This window comes from Rattus rattus, chromosome 5, assembly GCF_011064425.1.
Source record: "Rattus rattus isolate New Zealand chromosome 5, Rrattus_CSIRO_v1, whole genome shotgun sequence".
In the NCBI taxonomy this organism is placed as follows: domain Eukaryota; kingdom Metazoa; phylum Chordata; class Mammalia; order Rodentia; family Muridae; genus Rattus; species Rattus rattus.
In genome coordinates, this window is record NC_046158.1 from 5680965 (window position 1) to 5697749 (window position 16785).

The 16785-nt window shown below is 37.8% G+C and overlaps 1 pseudogene; it reads left to right on the forward strand.

The window, feature by feature from the left end:
• The first annotated feature begins 4554 nt into the window (after positions 1–4554).
• LOC116900058 lies at positions 4555–5618 on the forward strand (annotated as a pseudogene).
• Positions 5619–16785: the final 11167 nt, after the last annotated feature.

A 16785-nucleotide genomic window follows, 5' to 3' on the forward strand; every position in this document is an offset into this window, starting at 1 on the left:
GTGTGGACAAGCCAAGGCATTCCTGTAGCCTGAACTGTTACTGAGACAATATCTCCGTAAGGCATGTGTCAAGTTCAGAACACACTGAACTGTTTATAGCTATTATTAAGTACTGTGTTAGATAACTTTCGATGGAAACTGAATGAGAAGTGTTTGTGCTGTTGTCCTAAATTTCAAATAATAGTTGCTTTATTAGAAATGGGCAAAAATTGCAAACCAAAAAGGCGGAGTTACTATCAGAGTAGGAGGACACACCTAGTAGAACTGGGCCCAATAACTCAGTTTGGGTGTCCTATTTGTTCATATTGTATCAGCTCCTACAGCAGAACCGGCCATAAGTTCATTTGGCATGCACTGTCCTCTAAGCTGCTACAAATGCCCTCTTCACACAATAGAACACAGAGGAGAAAGGTTCCAAACTATTTATGCGAAGCTTATTAGCAATGCATACTTTAGATAAAGATAATTGTGAAAGTTTAAATGTAACTAAACACCTGAGCATTCTTTAAGTCTTCAAAGTACTTAGGATTAATTTTAAAAGGCAGAACCTTTTTCTTTCCCTATATAGATAATTTTCCCCAAACATATACTTGTTAGGATTTATTACTACAGAATAGAATCAAAGAGTATATGAAAAGTTTGAGGACTTAAGTGGTAGAGCTTCTACCTAACATGTGCAGGGTCCCGAGTTCAATCCTCAATATTGAAGGAACAGAAAAGAAAAGCAATTAATGTCTATTTGTCTGGGGGTATGGTGGGAGTGCACACACCACCTCACAGTACATGAGTAGCGGGGCCGGCTCTCCCTCCTTTCTACCCTCTGCTCCACTCACCCATGCCTCTGCTACCGTGGTCAGCTCTATTGTGCTGCCCAGGCCTGCTGCACTGGAGCTCATGAACCAGCTGTGCCCCGCCTCCCCTCTACCAGCTGCAAACCTGGGAGAGCCGCCTTACCCCTCCAGTGGACAGCCAGGTAGAGCTGGCTCTGGAGGGGTAGGTGCAGGAGATCCGGAGGACATGAGATCGGGAGGGCCAACCCTGCCTCCTGCAATGACAGCACGGGGTGGCTTAGCTGGAGCAGTGCTGGAGAGCTTGATGGTTAGGATTCGGAAGAATCAATGGGCCAACCAGTTCAGTAGCCACCTAGGCCCAGATCCAGGGCTTTGATTTGGCCTACCCCAATATCTACAAGCTCTGTAAAATGTTATGGTGAATGAAAGGACCTACTGATCCAAAGCTGTAAAATTTCCATGTTACAGGGAAACAACGGGTTAATCAGAAGGAATTCTGGTTAGGATTCATTACTGATGGTATCGCAGAAGCCAGAGATCTCCATCTAGATCAATCACTCATCGAAATGAACATTTGCAAGTGAAGATGTGTGGATAGAGGGATACACTGTGGGACACACTGTGACAAACTACGGCTTCCATGACGAGATGTTTCCCATTCTTTTTTTCTTGGTTTGTTTTGTTTATGTTTGTGTTTTCCCTTTGGGGGAGGTTGAAAGGACAGAGGGCAAATATGAGGGGAGGGGATGGAGAGATAAGTGAGACTGGTGTGCATGATGTCAGACTCACAAAGAAGAAATAATGTGCAATAAAAATAAATAGAAGAAATTTTGAATGAACCGAACATGTAATGGAAGACAAATGAACATTGATAAAAGGTGGCCAATCATATTTATGTCAGGGATTGTCTCTATGTTGATAAAAATGAAATGAAATATTATTACTGCTGAATCAATTCTTTGAAGGGAAATAACATTATGAGGAAGAGAGACTGACATGAACATTGGATTTATATAGAGACAAAGCAGGGTGGGCTAGAGGTTCATGCTAGGACAAAAATGTTGGAAGTGTATGAATGAGCAGAACAATCAGGGGTCATTGTAAAACTCAGCCAGGAAAACTGACTAGCTTAGTGTTCAATATTCAGCTGAGTTCTTAGTAAGAGATAGATTTGGTGACATTTTTACATAAGCTCTTAAGGTCTTTCCTCATAGGAAACTTAATATGGATGCTACTGTTATGAGGGTATGTACAATATACTATAATTTAATAAGACAAGTTGTGACATAGAGTGGTTAAATGATGAGTAGTTCATCTGGGCTCTTTTAGATGATAAGTGGCTGAATTGAGATTTGAATTTGGAAGATGATATTGGTACCCTTGTTGCTGCATGAAAACATTCTAAAGGAGCATTTTATGGTTTAAATTCTGAGCAAGAGAGATCAGATGTCTGACTGTTTCTAGACTGGATTCACTGTGACTCACTATTCTTGTAAGTCTTTCCTAACTTCCATTTTCAAGTTCAATTGGTATCTCTCGAATTCCTCAAAGGAGCCAGGTAACTTACATGAAAGGAAATGGCTTTCTATCCTAGCCTCTAGATATTGGCTAATGCAATCATCTTAGAAGTGTTTCCTCATAAAGCAGAATGTTAAGAAAAAGACAAAGTCTTTACAATTTATACTGTTAAAAGTAGGTTTTCTTTTTATAGAGGTGATATAATGATGCTTTAAGTGAAAAAAGTGTTCAAGAAACATATTGTCTCTTTTTATGAGTAGTTATTTAGTACCTGTTGTGTCATATCAAGACACAATGGTTAGCAGCATAGAATATGGTGGGAGATTCAAACAGTTAATATATATATATATGTGTGTGTGTGTGTGTGTGTGTGTGTGTGTGTGTGTGTGTGCTAATTAACTAAAGAGAGATACATACCAAGAATAAAGTTGCAGAAACATTTCAAAATGAAGTATATGAGTGTTCTCAACACATGTATCCACATACACAATTAAAGAAAGATCATTAGATGAATGTTTATATATGAAGACCAGAATAGGCAAGGTCTTTGTTAGTGATGGTTTAGTAAGTTAGTCTGTACTAAAAATAAACACACAGTGTGACTTATGTATGGCTTTTTTCTCTTTAACGACAGTGACTCAATTTATAACTGTTAACATCTGTCCACATCACTCTGGAATTGTGCATATTTGAATTTTTTGTACTGAAGCTTACTTAAATGATAACTAGTTCCTTTTAAAATATCAATTGATCTCATCGTTATTCTAATCAAAGTTTCTGAACAGATGTTATAGTCAGCATTACTAAAACCATTAATAATAAACAGAATAAAATATATTTATTTTGTGAACAAGAAATAGTTGAACAAACACATCTGCATAATGTTTAGTGAAATAGATATGAGAAAATGATTTTCAAGCCGCAATGAACTTGATATTTCCTAGCTTGTCATTTTCATGTTTAAGACAAATAAAACTTAGAAATCTTATTTTTTGTGAGATCAGGCATGACTTTTATTCTTGTCTTGCAAATTAGTTTTGAGATTGGTGTAATATGTGTGGTTTATAAAGCAGGTCTGACACTGTCACATGTATTGGCAACAAACCAATACACGATTGAAACACACAGAACAGCACATATGATTGAAACATGCAAAACAATACATACGATTGAAACATGCAGATGGCCTTTAAGCAAATAGCACTAACTTTTTCTATCCAGATGTTTTTATAAAAATTTATTTAGAGATGTATCTAAAGAGGAAGAAAATTGAACACAAAGGAAGGAATTCTGTGATTCTATACCCACCCCCATTTTATGAGTCTTCCATTTCCAGGTACCCAGTCTCCTCTTGGCACCGCTGGGCTTTGTGCACATTGCTACATCCAATAAGAAGTAGGAGACAAAGAGCATCATCTGTAACCTAGCAGAAGACAAGCAAGCCTCAGGGATCTCAAAACCTCATCCGCTAATAACTTCTTCTATTGATGGTGTATTCTAGCTGTCACCTAAAATAAAGCTATTCTGTGAATTAAAACTATTTAAATCTTGTTAAAAATGCAGGCAATAAATCATATTAATTAAAGCAGATGTATACTGAATTACTATCATTTTAAAAGAAGAACAGTAAAAACAACCTTCTCTGGGGGACATGGCAATGAAGTAGCAATACATGTGTTTAAGCTTAAAAATCTAGCTTCAGACTAAGCAATCCATAAGGCATTAAGTCGGACTTTACAACAAAAAATTATTTGGCCAAAACAAGTAATAGTTGCAAATTAAAAAAAATTCTCATTCAGTTATGAACAAACCTGTTTCAATTGCTAACATTTTAAGTGCAGGATGACTTGTGTGTGTTCTTGGAGGTTTTGTGAGGTCATTGGGGTTAGATGAAGTCATAAGGTAGCGACCTCATGATGGTATTGATGACATTATAAGAAGAGGAAGAGGTGGGATTTCGAGTACTTGCAATACTTGTTAGGCTTTGGTACCGAGTTGCACCTCCTTTTCATTATAAATTATTCATTTTCAGCCCCTATTACAGGATCATAGAGAGGACTAAGACCAAGCTCAACCCTGTTTTATCTATTCTTTTAGACATTGCTCTTGTATTATTTTTGAAAAAACAGCAAATAATCTTGTCATTTCTACTTTCTTTCCATGTTGGTGTGCTTCACTAATAGTTAAAAATTAACTTCAGCTCTTCCTCTCGGTCCCATATTGAACTCCAGTTGGGAGAGGCGAGTCCGGTCTCAAAATGGAGGGCCACGATCCAAAGGAACCAGAGCAGCTGAGGAAGCTGTTTATTGGTGGTCTGAGCTTTGAATCCACAGATGATTGCTTAAGAGAACATTTTGAGAAATGGGTCACACTTACAGACTCTGTGGTAATGAGAGCTCCTCAAACAAAATGTTCCAGAGGCTTTGGTTTTGTGACCTACTCTTGTGTGGAAGAGGTGGATGCTGCAATGTGTGCTCGGCCACACAAGGTTGATGGACGTGTGGTGGAACCAGAGAGAGCTGTTTCTAGAGAGGATTCTGTAAAGCCTTAACAGTGAAGAAGATTTTTGTTGGTGGTATTAAAAGAATAATATTATCTGAGAGACTATTTTGAAAAGTATGGCAAGATTGAAACCATAGAAGTTATGGAAGACAGGCAGAGTGGGAAAAAGAGAGGATTTACTTTTGTAACTTCTGATGATCATGACGCAGTTGATAACATTGTTGTTCAGAAATACCACACTATTAATGCGCATAATTGTGAAGTGAGAAAGGCCCTTTCTAAACAAGAGATGCAGTCTGCTGGATCACAGAGAGGTCGTGGAGGTGGATCTGGCAACTTTATGGGGCTTGGAGGAAACTTTGATCATGGAGGAAACTTTGGTGGTGGAGGAAACTTTGGTGGAAGAGGAGGCTATGGTGGTGGAGGTGGAGGCAGCAGAGGCAGTTATGATGGTGGTGATGGTGGATATAATGGATTTGGAGGTGATGGTGGAAACTATGGCGGTGGTCCTGGTTACAGTAGTAGAGGAGGTTATGGAGGTGGTAGACCTGGATATGGAAACCAAGGCGGTGGATATGGTGGTGGAGGAGGAGGATATGATGGTTACAATGAAGGAGGAAATTTTGGTGGAGGTAACTATGGTGGTGGTGGGAGCTATAATGACTTTGGTAATTATAATGGACAGCAACAATCTAATTATGGACCCATGAAGGGGACAGTTTTGGTGGAAGAAGCTCAGGCAGTCCCTATGGTGGTGGCTATGGATTTGGAGGTGGAAGTGGTGGATAAGGTAGCAGAAGGTTTTAAAATAAAACAGAAACAAACAGCTACAGTTCTCAGGAGGAGAGAGAGCAAGGAGTTGTCAGGAAAGCTGCAGGTTACTTTGAGACACTCGTCCCACATGCATTAGAGGAACTGTAAAAATTTACCATAGAAAGAACAGTGATCCATAGTCAGAAAAGTTACTGCAGCTTAAACAGGAAGCCCTTCTTGTTCAGGACTGTCATAGCCACAGTTTGCAAAAAGTGCAGCTATCGATTAATGTAAGGTAGTGTCAATTAGATGTACGTTCCTGAGGTCTTTTATCTGTTGTAGCTTTGTCTTTTTCTTTTCATTACATCAGGTATATTGCCCTGGAAATTGTGGTAGTGGTACCAGGAATAAAAAATTAAAGAATTTTTAACTTTAAAAAATTTAACTTCAGTAACATTAGAAATATCTAAACTTCACTAAACTATCAAACAAATTCACAATCCTCTTAGATGTCATTTCCTCCACACTGATTTGTTTGACTAACATGTGACTGAGTTTGACTTTCCACCATATTCTCTCCTTCACATGGTTTTTGTTTTGAGCCTCAGCTGATTATTTCCCTAGTGCAGAGCTTCACAGGTTTCCATCTCTCCTGTATTTCTTGTCAACTTTTTTTCAGTTGTAGAAAATTAGACTGATCACATCCAGTATAATTCTTTTATTACTTCTGGAAAACACAATTGATGCTAAAGCATAGTTCCTCATTTTTACTCCATTAACGCATTGGAGATTACAGATTCATTGAGCTTTTTTTTCAAAGAGCATTATTTCACTAGGTGAAATGTTGCATAAAAAGAAATTCTGCCTATTGTCACCTTTGCTTTCGTTTGAGTTACTTTTCATGTCACTTTGGCAAAATATTTGACAGAAATGACTTAGAAGAAATGGGTTCCATCTCACAGTTTCAGAGACGGCAGTTTATGGTGGGAGGCAGTGATGGAGTAGGTAAGTTCACTACTTCATTATGATGGACAGTGAGCAGAAAGTGGGGTAGGGAGTGGTCATGGAGGCTTTAACCCAAGAACTCAATCTCAATAACCTGATTCTTACATCTTGTCCCATTCTCTTACAAGTTTCCAAATAATAACACTAAACAGTAACCTTCCAAAATATGAACCTGCAGGAAACATTTTGTATCTAATCCAGAAAACCTGATGTCTCCTCATTAGTTTTGAGACAGGGTTTCTCTGTCCATCCCTGGTTGTCCTAGAACTTGCTCTGTAGACCAGGCTGCCTCTGCCTCCTGAATGCTGGATTAAAGGTATGTGGCACCACTGCTTATGCCTCGCTGAAACTATTCTTACATATATTGAAGAGATTCTGTTTGTTTCAGGTGCAGATTATCTTAGAATTAGAAATTATCTTATAATATTTTAACCTAGCCAAAACTTCCTTTATTGATCTTGCAAATATTTTTTACCATACATGATAGAGAAATGTATAGTAAATGATAGAGAAATCTGAAAACCTACGTACTAGATACTTAATCATATATCCATGCAACATCAATTGACTGTAAATAGCTGCACGTCTTATTCTAGCTCTTCCCACACTACGAAGGCAAAGCAGAAATTATTTGTTTCTTTAATTAATTGATGAGGAACAATCTATTGATATCAATTACTTTGATATTTTCTTGAGTTAGTAAGGGTATATCAGATATGTCATTTGTTATAGAACTTAAGGTCTAGATCGGTTCTTTACATAAATTTATGGAACATAGGTATACTAGAGGAAGGGAGAAGAGAACCAAAGATACAGAGCTGAGTTTTGACATATATTTAGTGCATGTCTTTGTCTGTGTGTGTGCATGTGTGTGTGTGTTAGTTTGTCCATGTGTGTATGTGTATACATGTGTATGTGTGCCCCTGTATGTTTACACAAATACATGTGGAAGTCAGTGGACAATTTTGGGAGTATTTTCCTTCTACCATGTGGGTCCCAGGGATCAAGCTCAGGTCACTGGTCTCAGTGGAAAGCACTTATATACATAGAGCTATCTCACCAGCAACACACCGAATGTTATTAAAAGTGTGTCATGTCTTTTGATGGATTTTTAATTCTGCCAATCCATGAACATGGAGGATCTCTCCATTTTTTGAGATCTTCTTCAATTCCTTGAGAGATGTGAAATTATTGTCAGACAGATCTTCCACTTGTTAGGTTAGAATTACCACCAAGATAGTTTATATTATTTGTGGCTATTTTGAAGAGTGTTGTTTGCCTAATTTCTTTCTCAGCTTATTTATTATTTATATAAAGGAAGGCTACTGATTTGTGTTAATTTTATATTCAGCCACTTTGCCGAAATTCTTTATCAGCTGTAGAAGTTCTTTGATAGAATTAAATTTGGGGGTTGCTTTTATATACTATCATGTCATCTGCAAATACTGATAGCTTTACTTCTTCTTTGCCAATTTGTATCCTCTTGATCTCTTTTTGTTGTCTTACTGCTTTAGCTAAACCTTTGAGTACTATATTGAATAGATATGGGGAAAGTGGATGTCCCTGATTTTTATTGGATTGCTTTAAGTTTCTCTCCATTTAATTTAATATTGGCTGTTGGTTTGCTATAAATTTCTTTTATTGTGTTTAGATATGGACCTTGAATTTCTGACCTCCACAATACTTTTAACATGAAAGGGTGTTGTGTTTTGTCAAATGCTTTTCAGCATCTCAGGAGATGATCACATGATTTTTTTCTTTTAGTTTGTTTATCTAGTGGATTGCATTAATGGATTTTCATATATTGAATCAACCTTGCATTCCTGGGATGAAGCCTACTTGATTGTGGTGAATGATGGTTTGATGTGTTCTTGGATTCGGTTTGTGAGAATTTTATTGAGTATTTTTGCATCAATATTCAATAAGTGAAATGGGTCTGAAGTTCTCTTTTTTGTTTTGGTCCTTGTGTAGTGTAGGTAGCAGAGTAATTGTGGCTTCATAGAAGGATTAAGTAGCATTCTTTCCATTTCTATTTTATGGAATAGTTTAAGAAATATTGGTATTTGGTCTTCTTAAAAGGTCTGGTAGAATTCTGCACTAAAGCCATCTGGCCCTGGGCTTTTTTCAGTTAGTAGGTTTTTAATGACTGCTTCTATTTTGTTTTGGGATATGGGCCTGTTTAGATAGTTTACCTGCCCTTAATTTAACTTTGGTATGTGGTATCTGTCTAGAAAATTATCCATTTCATTTACATTTTCCAGTTTTCTTGAGTATACACTTTTGTAGTAAGATCTGATGATTTTTTCAAATGTTTTTCATTTTTGTTGTTATGTCTCCCTTTTCATTTCTGATTTTGTGAATTTGGATGCCGTCTCTGGGCACTTTAGTTAGTTTGACTAGGAGCTTATCTAAATTTGCAGAATAGAATACTACTCAGCTATCAAGAAGGACAATAGAGTTTTGCAGGCAAATGGATGGAACTAGAAAATATCATCTGAGTGAGGTAACTCAGACCCAAAAGGACATGCATAGTATGTACTCACTAATAAGTGGATATTGGCCAAAAACAGTTCAGAATACCCAGTATACAGTCCATAGAACTTAAAAAGGTGAGTTAACAAGATGAAGGGCCCAAGTAATGATGCCTCAGTCCCACTTGAGAAGGAGAAAACAATCATCTGAGGTGAGAAGGGAAGGAGGGACCTGCATGGAAAAGGGAACGGGGAGGGGAAGAGGGGAACATGATCAGGTATTGGGTGGGGGTAACAGAACTGAGCCCCAGGGCCAGGAACATGAATGGAAACAGGCAGCCTCTGTCGGTAGAAGGTGGAGGGACCCTCTAGAATGTACCAGAGACCTGGGAGGTAAGAGACTCTCAGGACTTAAAGGGAGGGACCTTAGGTGGAATTCCATAAGATGGGGAGAGGGAACTTGTAGAACCCATCTCTAGTAGAAAGACAGGGCATCAAGACAGGGATGAAGATGCCATACCACAGTCAAAAATTGTGACCCAGAGTTGTTCCTGTCTGAAAGAACTACAGAGACAAAAATGAAAAAGAGCCGAGGCAAAGGAAGCTGATTGATAAGCCCAATTTGGGATCCAGCTCAAGTGAGGCTCCAAGGACTGACATTATTACTGATGATATGGTTTGGTCACAAAAAGGGGCCTATCATGACTGCCCTCTGAACGACCCAACAAGCAGCTGAAAGAGTCAGATGCAGATATTTACACCCAACCAATGAACAAAAGCTTGTGAGCCCTGTGCTTGAATTAGAGAAGAGCTGGAGGAAGCTGAAGAGGAAGATGACCCTATAGGAAGACCAGTAGTCTCAACTAACCTGGACCCCTAGATCTCTCAGACAATTAGCCACCAATCAGGCAGCATACATCAGCTGATATGAGTTCCTCAACACATATACAGCAGAGGACGTCTGGGTCTGGGCTCAGTCAGAGAAGATGCACCTAACCCTCAAGAGATTTGACACCCCAGGGAATGAGGATGTCTCATAGGGTTGGGGCTGGGGGTGGGGTGGGAACACCCTCTTGGAGATGGGTGGAAAAAGTACCAGATGTGGATGAGTCAGCACATGGACTGGGAGGGGGATAAAATCTGGATTGTAAAAAAAAAAAAAAAAGCTTAAAGAAAGAAATGTATGTCTCAGAAGATGTAAAGATTTGTTCAGTTTGGCTATGATGTTGAGTTACTAACTGAAAAGACTTGGAAAGTAAGTTAGCAAAGTATTCCAGTAGGAGATTCCACTAAATCTCAGTAGGAGATTCTTAAACATAAAACTTGTCATTCTCTCTTTTATCCTAAGGTCTACAAAGACATATTGAAAACAATCTGAGCTACACTTTAGCATCTTATCACAATTTTAAAGGACTCTCTTCAATAGCTTCATGCCTTTAGTGGTCTCTTTCTTAGTTATGAGTTATTCATACCACTGCAAAAGAAACTTCATTCTAATAACACCTGCAGGTGGCATAAATCCTGGACCAACATCAACATAGCCTCTGGTGGCAGCTTGCTTGGCTTCTGTTCAGGGAAGAGGAAGTAGAAGGGATAGGGAAGGCAGAGAAGAACTTAGTTTTCTTTTAGAGGCTGGCCATTGGGTGTTTGACCTCGAGCTTATGGGCAACACAGATTGGACTTGTTTTTATTTTATTTTATTTTTCATTTTTGGGAGGTACCTTAGTTAGGGTTTTACTGCTGTGAACAGATGCCATGACTAAGGCAAGTCTTATAAGGAACAACATTTAATTGGGGCTGGCTTACAGGTTCAGAGGTTCAGCCCATTATCATCAAGGTGGGAGCATGGCAGCATCTAGACAGGCATGGTGCAGGAGGAACTGAGAGTTCTACATGTTTGTTTGAAGGCTGCCAGCAGAATACTGTCTTCCAGGCAGCTAGGATGAGGGTCTTAAGCCCAAGCCCAAAGTGACCTATCTTCTCCAACAAGGCTACACTTCCTAATAATATCACTTCCTAGGCCAAGCATATACAGACTATCACAGGAGGTTTTGGGAGATAGGGTGAACTTGGGAATGATGTGAAAGAAGTATGGTTGAGGTACAAGGCATGAAATTTCAAAAAAAAAATAAAATGCACTGTGTTTGTGAGAAAAAGGAAAACAATCTGAGAACAGTTATAACTCAGAGTCAGAAAAGTCTGTGAGAAACTAAGTTCCACATGATCCTACTCTAGAGAATAAACAAGGCACTACCATTTCAGTAGACTTTACTGGATTTTTTTTCCCCAACATACACTGGCAAGGGTAAAGTTAGTCAAATGATTATTAGGTGGTCATCAATATATTTTCTGATGAAAACTAATTATCAGGATACTATAATAAAAACTACTTTAATGCTGTAATGTTCACTTCAGTTTAAAAATAGATTGAATTTGATAATTTGGCAGATAGGATTAACATAAATCATTGAGTTAATTTTATCTTTTATTCTTTTCTCTGTCAAAGATAATTGCTGTGTGACTTTCCCCATTGGAAGATGATTTGTTTCACATTTTCAATATATATTTGTTTTATTGCTAGAGACCACATCAGAAAAAATGAATTCTCTCATAAAGCAGCTTGGCTCTCTGATCATTGCTTTTAAAAGTCTCTTAGATTTGGCATCAAAACACATTTACCCATTTCGACTTGACTTACCATTCTCAATCATGTTGATTTCACTGAGCATGCTGGATGGAAGGCTACAGTCAAAGACTTTCATTTCACAGACTTCATTGTCAGTCTTTGCATGGTATATTGCTTTCTTTAAATCTCAGCACTTTAAAGCTTAATTGGTACTAAAAATACCATTGTCTTTATCTTTACTGGTCTGTCTCCCCTCTACTGATCCTTGTGACCTTGTCATGTTGTCAAAGTCTCATGTGCTTACTAGAACTTGAGAACAGCTTAGGTCCAGGAGATACACTCTTACATCCCCAAGGAAAAAGCCTGGAGTTTTTACAAGTTTACATTACTCACAGTTTTGAAGACCATAAAAAATACACCAGTTCAAGGACAGGCAATAGGATTAGATTTACATGTCATAACATGATTCTCTGTAATAACGCAACATAATAGGCACAATACCAACCAGTGAGTATCTGAAAAAAAGATGTCTGCAAAAGCAAGAATGACAAATTGAAAGAATAGCAGAGTTGGGGATTTAGCTCAGTGGTAGAGCGCTTGCCTAGCAAGCACAAGGCCCTGTTCGGTCCCCAGCTCCGAAAAAAAAAAAAAAAAAAAAAAAAAAAAAGAAAAAGAAAGAATAGCAGAAAAAGAAAGAAAGAACGAAAAGGACCAAGTAGCAGTTGTTATAGAAAACATGAGCATCTTTCTTTCAGGTACTACCTGATGGAAATGCTAGAGACTCAAAGAGAAAATAGAAGATCTGGATGATACAATCAAGAGAATCCAAGAGATCATCAGAGAGTGGTCCATGAAATGATGAATGAACACATACTCTTTACAAATGTTCATGGAACAATCTCAAGAATGGACAGATCCTGGACTTCAACATTTTTAACAATTTAAAACACATGCAAATATGTTCTAATATGCAGCAATATTAGAACATTTAAAGATAGATTTAACAATATTTCAAACACACACAAAACTTAACACCAGCAAACAACTGAAAATCGAGCAGGAGCTGTGCGGCAAGTGAAATCGATAGTAGGAAATGCTAACATTGGAAAGAAATCCTTCCATCAATCATGTAAGTTCCCACATGAAGGGATTAGAAAAAGAATAACATAGATCCCCAAATAGAAGAAAGAAAATAAATACAATCTGAAGTTGTTGGTATTAAAAAATAAGAAAATCATTGGGGGAAAAAGGTGGCAACTGATTCTGTGAAAAATCAACATAATTAAGAGCCTACAATAAAAATAAGAAGCAAAGTCCAACATAAAGTGGGATTTAAAAGGTAATACATTCGTATCTTCAGTAAACTAGCTGAAAATTACCCAACCAGAGCAATGGATGCCATGAACCATAGCCATTAAATAAATGAAGGAATACAGTCAAGACACATACCCCAGAGGGGTTACAAATATCTTAAATATAGCAATACTGGAGCAAACCACTTGCTTACTAGTAAGGCTAAGTCTACATTAAGGCTGCCAGCACCGTAACTGTAGTGCACTCTGGAGTCTCATGAGTGGATTGAGTAGTGCAGAGAATCTAGAGATAGACTCAAACAAACATGCTCTACCGAGTCATGTCAAAGATGCACGAAGCACACAAGGGAGGAAACCGAGACCAACAACAGATGGTGCCGAAGCCACTGGAGACACACAACAAATGGCAGTGACCAAACAAAACCAAACTCACACAGTTCCCCTTGTGTACAAATTGACTTAAGGTACATCATTAGCTTAGAGAGTGCACATGAGATAATCATCATCCAGCAAAAGCCTGAGAAACTGTCACAGTCTGGAATAGAAATAATACACATCTCTGGAAATTTATCACTAAGATAATAAATAATAAATTTAGAAAATTCGCAAAAGTCTGTGAAGAGGGTTGTGAATGACGAACACATGGAAAGATGTTCGCCATCATCCAAGGCAAATGAAGCCAGGGCTGAAGCGATGGAGCAGTGGCTATGAGCACTTGCTGCCCTCCCAGAGGACACGGGTGACTCCCAGCTCCCATTCTGTGCTCACAACTGTCAGTAAAGTTCATTTCCAGAGGCCCCAGTGCTCTCTTCTAGCATGTCTTCACAAGACATGTACAGGCATACATGCAGGCAAACAATAAAAACCATTAAATATTTATTTAATAAGCAAAGATGTAGGAGAGATATGATGTATTTTCCACATCTTTGTCTTAAAGAAATGACCCTCATCTATGGGCCTAAAAGCACCATAATTATTGCTATTCTGTCATGTGTGTGTGTGTGTGTGTGTGTGTGTGTGTGTGTGTGTGTGTGTGTGTGTGTGTGTGAAAAGTCCCATGGTGATGGACCCAGGATGTGTAAGAGTACTATACTCTTGGACACCAAAATTGTTCTAGAAAAGGAATATGTCCCAAAGGGAGTTGATAGGACAAGATTCCTTCTATTTCTGACTGACTGTTGAGAGAATAAAATGACATTATTTTCATACAGTGTTAATAGGAAGACATGAGTCTCAAGTTGCAAATATACATCCAACTGAATACTAAGATTGGTGTGAATATAGAATGAGGCCAATCAGAAGTGAGAATTGCTAAGAGGGGGTAGGAGAGAACCGACTGGAAAATCAGGACATCTCTGATTTTTCTCTTAAAAGGAAGAGTCCTTACTATTTCAAGCTGTGTTTTTCTTTTATATTAAGTTCTAACTAATGCTATTTTAAAAGACATCAGTTATTTTAGATGTTACAAAAAGTGAATACGTGTGCTCATTGAAAAAATATTGACAGGCTTACAACATAGGAAATACTCTGTTCGCAGAAAGAATTGCCTCTTCTATCAACAGGCTTAGTTCCTACCAGAATCATTATTCAAAGCATGGCAACTGGGTGTATGAGCAGTTTGTGTCTGACGTTCATCTTGTTAATGCATATTAGAGACCTTTCAGACGTGCCACAAGCTTTCCTGTATGTTTCAGTGAGGTCTTTGGTTTAGCTCCTGAAATTCAGTTTGTGACTTACGCAAAAGTGGAACTATGCATAACTCTGTGCTTTACCATTTGAGGTCTACAGCAGAATCTTCAATAGTAGGCAAGAAACTTTCCATGGAAATGAAAACATAGTAAACCATACTTTGTGTATACATTACTGCACACATATGTATATAGACAGAGTCGTGTTTTGTTTGAACTCTTTTCTCCTGGAAGTTTTTAATGCATGTTCAGTCTTTGCTGTATGATTTTTACTTTTCAACGACAATAGAAGTTACCTCATATACTAAGTATATACTCTCTTATAACAATACCTTGGCAGGCCAGGCAGGGTGGTATATCTTCAATACCAGCACTCTGGAGGCAGAAGTAGGCAGATTTCTGTGAGTTCAAGGCCAGGCTAGGCTTCTTAGGGATAACCAGGCCAGCTGGAGTTACATAATGGGACACTGTCTAAAATAAATTCTTTGGCAAGAATTTTCTAGAAAAGAGAATGTATAGAAATAGATAAAGCTATTATACTGTAGAACATACTTCTGTACTTCCACATATCTAGAATATAACTGTTGGTTATTACATTGATGGTTATTCAAGTGTTCTTGTTATTAATAAGATCATGTTACTAAAGGGGGATTATACTGTAATTTAATAGGCAATGGTGATAATTATCCTTTATGTTTATATTCAAATACAATGTATTTTATAATAGGATAGCCATAGCCATTTGTGTTCCACTTTAGAAAAACAATCAGCAGCCCATAAGATATCTATGGTGCATCAGGAAAAGGCACTGATTCTACAGACTTGATGATCTGATTTCAATGCCTGAAACCCACAATAGAAACAGAAATTTGACTTCAGTACTCTATATCACCCATATGCCATGACTAGACACACATAATTATAAATCAATTTAAGAGGATGTCAGGACAGAGTAGACAAATTAGATTTATGGATTAGCCATTTAAAACTGTGGATGGAGTTTTTTAACCTATTGTGTGCATTGATTATTATGGTGAGATATTATTAATTACTGGTATTACAGCTTCAACATTATTACTGCAATGTTACAGGACATTTCAACCCTTTCTAGTTCTTTTTGGATAAGAATACAAGGCCAGTGACATGGTCTGATTTTAATCCAAATCCAGTCATGCATTGAGCTCACCTTATTTATGGTGAGCTCTAACCATAAGGTACTCTATGACAGAGTGATTTATCCCTATAAAATATACCCATAGTTATTAAAATTAATGTTATTTGATTCAACATTTAAAATTATAATTTTTCAAAAAGTAATAAAAAATTTAAGTCATGCTACAATGCAGATGAATTTTATTTTAACTAATGGGTGCCTTAGAATCTTTTTACTAAGTTGACGCATATCATTGAAAAGACATTTGTAAAATAGTGAGTTTCTGTTCTTTTGTGTAGAGATCTTGTCTTCCAAGCTTTCCAATGACAAACAGACATGGATAAGTCAGACTTTAAAGACTATATATGGCAGTGATATTTCCTGAGCAAGGAAGAGTCTTTGACTACCAACTGTCAAGAAAATGGAGGCCCTGCTCTTACAGTTGCAAGAGCTTGGATTCTGTCCTAACAGCCCAAAATGAGCTTTAAGTGGGCACACAGCCTGGGCTGATGATTGGAATGACTGTATCCATGCTAGACCCTGAACATGTGGCTGGACTTATGACCCACATAACTTCCATTAGGATGTGGATATGGTTTTAATACACTAAGTTTACAATATGTTACACAACACTGGGGGAACAAATGCCCTCTGACTCCCTTTTCCGGATTTTTTTTCATTTCTTTTCCATGATAAGTGGTATAAAATTAGAAGAGGACTTTACATAGTTTTTCTAGAAAGGATCTGCAAAGAGAGTGGATTTTATGGGCACATGGACAATAGCAGGTGCACCATGGCTGGTGGCCATGTGCCGGCAGGGTTTAATCTGTCACTGTTCATTGAAACTTTTAGGTACTTTCAGTTGAGAGAATGGTCATAAAATATTCCTTAAAATATTATTTTTCAAGAATTCCTAAAGAAAATGAAACACTTCTTTGAAACAGCTACTTTTCTTAACTTATTCG